Source organism: Marmota marmota, unplaced genomic scaffold (genome assembly GCF_001458135.2).
Source record: "Marmota marmota marmota unplaced genomic scaffold, marMar, whole genome shotgun sequence".
NCBI classification, from domain to species: domain Eukaryota; kingdom Metazoa; phylum Chordata; class Mammalia; order Rodentia; family Sciuridae; genus Marmota; species Marmota marmota.
The window spans coordinates 39,035,166-39,039,765 of NW_026000057.1; positions in this window are offsets into that span (position 1 = coordinate 39,035,166).

Consider the following 4,600-nt stretch of genomic DNA (forward strand, 5'->3'; position numbering starts at 1 on the left):
GGGCAGAGTGGGATGTGGAATGGATTATAATGGAGCCAAAGAGAGGGGCAGAGTAACATGGGGATGTCACAGATGGTGTGGTGGATGGGAAGCCCCTGCCCTCCCAGTATCAGCCACCAACCTGGGGGGGTAGAAACATCATGGACTCACCCTGGCCCCCACCCCTGTGGACTCTGCTCTGGCTCCCAGACCACAGGCCTGGAGAAGCCTCTTTAGCAGTGACACAGGCTAGAGAGGAAGCAAGCCCTTTGGTAGAGAAGATTCATTTCCTGACATTATATGGAATAGTCCTCATGTCTCAACTGCAGAAGGGGGGATGAGTTAACAATTGGAGTAGCCAGGAGTGCAGAACTGGAGCTGATGACCTTCAGACATGAACATGGACACATGGCCCTAGCACTTCTTCTGCAGTGGAAAGGTGGGGACCTAAAAAATCCAAAGGGGAGCCTGGGGTCACAAAACAAGGTTCTCTAGGCCCCAGAACTTGCTTGTCCACAGACTAGAGGTGGTTCAGTTAGAACTTGTCATATCAGGGCAGCGACTTGTCCAAAATGTGGGAGCAAGCTGGGCAGGGGGCAAGCAGGAGCCTTCCCTGCCCCCACTGTGCTTCCAGGACCTGTCCACAGGGGAGAGCAGGCAGGACCCACAGGAGGAGAGGAGAAGCTGTGCCTGCAGAGTGTTGGACGCTGTGGCCACCTGGGGAGGCACCACTCCAGGTACCCTGCCATTTTTGCTCCCTGATGCAGAGGCCTTTACCAGGAAGTGCCAGCAAGGCAGGGACACAGGCCTGGTCCTGCCCCAATATTGGCCTGAAGTCCTCCACATGTCAAGCCAGGCCGTCCCTCTCAGTGTGAGCAAGGCCCCACAGGCCACCCCTGAACCAGGTCCTGTGCCTTGATCATAGCAGACCCCAGAGTGGGCCTAGCATCAAGAATGACCCAGGGACAGAATGGGCTAGAACAGAGTCGGGTCCTTGAATCTGGCCCTGCTGGGTCCTCTCAGAGCCAGAGAGGCAGGTTCTCAGTGCAGAGGAGCTGGACATGGACCCCAGGGATCCCGAGGGGATAATGCCACAGACAGTGACACTGAGGGACAGCCAGAAGCAAGAGGGATAAAGTCCTGTGCCCTCTGCTGCTGACAGGTTTGATACACAATAAGACCCTCTACAGAGATTTTTCACAGAATCCTTTGTCAGACACAATACACCCCAACAGTTAGCCCTTCAGAGATCCCACAAAAAGACTGTCACAGAGACCATCACAGAACCTCCAACACAGCCTCATGGAAACACAAGAACCTCTCTGAGAAGTAACACCGACTTCATGGTCCTCCCACAGAGCTCTCACAGTACCCCTGACACACTTCCCAGAGGGGCCTCTGACAGATTTGTACCAACAGAGACCTCAGAGACCTAACACAGAGATCTCCCACCACAACCTTCACTGCCACATGGTCCTCATGCAGTGATCTCTCACAGAGACCTCCCACAGAGTTCCAGACCTTAGGGAAACATCATCACAGAGATGTCCTACAGATATCCTCAGCAAGAACTTATCCATCACTGAGACCACCCAGAGACAGTACAGAAACATCGCACCCAAACACACTGACCTCATGGAGTGTCCTCACACAGAGACCTCATACAGATTTTGAGAGACCCACACAGACATCACACAGGCACCTCAGAATTTCCACAGGGATTGGAAACAGAGACCTTTCCCAGAGACTTCCCACAGAATCCCCACATCCATTGCTCATTTCTCTAAAACTACTTGGAGCACAAGAGGGATACCACCAGCCCCTGCCCCTGGAACCCCAGTACACTGAGACACTGTCAACGTGGCCTCCCAGATGGTGTTCTCTGCTTGGGAAAATCCTCAGGAACTTCTGTTCCTTTGTAATTCCATTGCCTCTGGACAGAAGAACTGCAGATTCCAAGCGTAGATCTGAAAAATTCCTCCCTCTGCAGATTTACACAAGCCTCAGCTCTGACTCATTGTTTAAAGAACCACAAATTTTAAACATGAATAAATGCCACCAACTTCCAGTGAGAGAAATTTTCTTATTTGTCCAGTTTTACTTATTTTCTTCTCAAATGTAGAAATATCACTTCTTTATTTTATTGGATACAAGAATTGAATTTAAGAGAGCTGGCTTATTTTGGAAAAACGATAAAGACCTGTAGCAAATGAACTCTAAGAATGAAATGAACCAGTAAAGAAGAATCTGGACTCACATTCACTTCCCAGGGGCTGAGCACCCACATATTCTAGTGATCAACACAAACACAAAATATGCAGAAAAGATCAAGAGAAATTTATGGGGTTACAAAATGTAAAGTGAGAAAGTAGAAGAGAAAAAGAAGTTTCCACTAACAGAAAGTGTGCAATCTCTCTTCCTCTCTGTCCCTCCCTCTCTCACACACACATGCACGCACACACATATACTACAATTGAGGAACTGCTACACACTAGGCACTGTGGTTAAAGTGGAATAAATTGTGAATTAAAAGAGAAACAATTTTCTGCTGCTATGAATTATATAGTGCAGGGCAGAAAACACAAAAATAGGCATAGCCCTATTCAGCCATCCAGCTGCAACTACAGCGAAGGCCCATAACCACTGACTTCAGCAAGGGAACTGTCAGACCCTCTCTGCACAGAGACTTCGCCCTGGGCCCTCATCCCCCAGAACACTGCTCCACAGGTGCAGGCCTGGGGCACATCACAGTCATCTGGGGAGGCAGAGGGAATGGCTCAGTCTCCCACATCTGGAAACAGATTAGAAACACAAGTGGGAGAGAGAGACCACCTGGATGCCCTGCCATACCCTCCTCATCAATAGCCCGGCATCCTTCCCTGACCTTTCACTTCTTCTTTTCTTGTTCACAGAGCCCCCAAAACCCCAGCAGAGGAAGCTAAGTGAGCCACACCTTCCTCAAAATTCTCCTTATTCTAATTTATAAATTAAATATGGCATCATTTGTTTTTTAAAAAAATCAGGGCAATTAGTATATGCAATCGCCTCACAGTGTTTAAATGAAAGGAAGAGTTACTCATTTCATTTTTAAATCAAAAGCCACTCATGGTCAAGTTCAATGCAGAAGGCAAGTGGAAAGTCAAGACAGGCCAAAAGCCATGCCAAGCAGCCAAGCTGGAAATGCAGAGGACAGGTTCTTACTTGCTCCTGGGTACTGAGAATATCACCCAGGCCAGAGGATACCAGGGTCCAAGCGAGCTGGATTCAGTTGCTCACTCACATCACAATTAGGAAGAAATTATACAAAAAGGAAAAAAAATTGAAACAGAGTCTGGCCAAATCTCATAAAACAGCTAATCTGCCTTTGCTGCCCTACATAAATGTAAAAATTTATAGGAAAAAAAAAGAGCCAGGAAATGTGCATATGTAGAGTCAACCAGACTGTGCCAGGCCAGGGAAGTGTCGTGACTTTATTTCTACCTTTGTGGATGGCAGGGCTCTGAGGGACAGCAATTTTAGCTTCCATTCTCTGCATGAGATGACGGCTTCTAGGAATCTGGGACAGAGTAAATAGTTTTACCAGAAAATGAATGATAAGTAGGAAAAATAGTACTTAAAGAGTACTTGGGCTTCTAATTTTAAATGGGTCCTATTACAACAAGGATATGGGGGAGGGTTGAACCCAGGGGTGCTGAACCACTGAGTCACAGCCACAGCCTTTATCAGCCTTTTTCCTTTTGAGACATGGGCTCACGAAGCCTTTTTTCCTTTTTACTGTTTCATTTTGAAACAGGGTCTCATTAAGTTGCTCAGGACTTTGAGAAGTTGCTGAGGCTGGGTTTGAATTGTGATCCTCCTGTTTCAGCCTCCAGAACCACTGGGTCTTTCTCCTGATTTTAAAGGACATTCTTCTAATATTTTTTTCATTGAGTAGTCACACACTGGTACCCATATTCTTTTTTCTTTTTTTGCATCATAATTCTTATTACATGTACATAGCACGATTTTTCATATCTCTGGTGGCATATAATGTATGTTGACACCAATTCGTGTCTTCATATATGTACTTTGGATAATGATGTCTATCACATTCTACCATCCTTGCTAATCCCCTGCCTCCTCATTTTCCCTCCCACCCCTCTGCCCTATATAGAATTCATCTAATCCTCCCATGCTCTCCCTCCCTACCCCACTATGAGTCAGCCTCCTTAAATCAGAGAAAACATTTGGCATTTGGTTTTTTGGGATTGGCTAACTTCACTTAGCATTATCTTCTCCAATGCCATCCATTTGCCTGCAAATGCCATGATTTTGTTCTCTTTTATTGCTGAGTAATATTCCATTGTGTATATATGCCACATTTTTTTTTTTATCCATTCATCCAATTGAAGGGCATCTAGGTTGGCTCCACAGTTTAGCTATTGTGAATTGTGATGCAATAAACATCGATGTGGCTGTGTCCCTGTAGTATGCTGTTTTTAAGTCCTTTGAGTATACACCGAGGAGAGGGATAGCTGGGTCAAATGGTGGTTCCATTCCCAGATTTCCAAGGAATCTCCATACTGCTTTTTATATTGGTTGCACCAATTTGCAGTCCCACTAGCAATGTACCCTTTCCCCC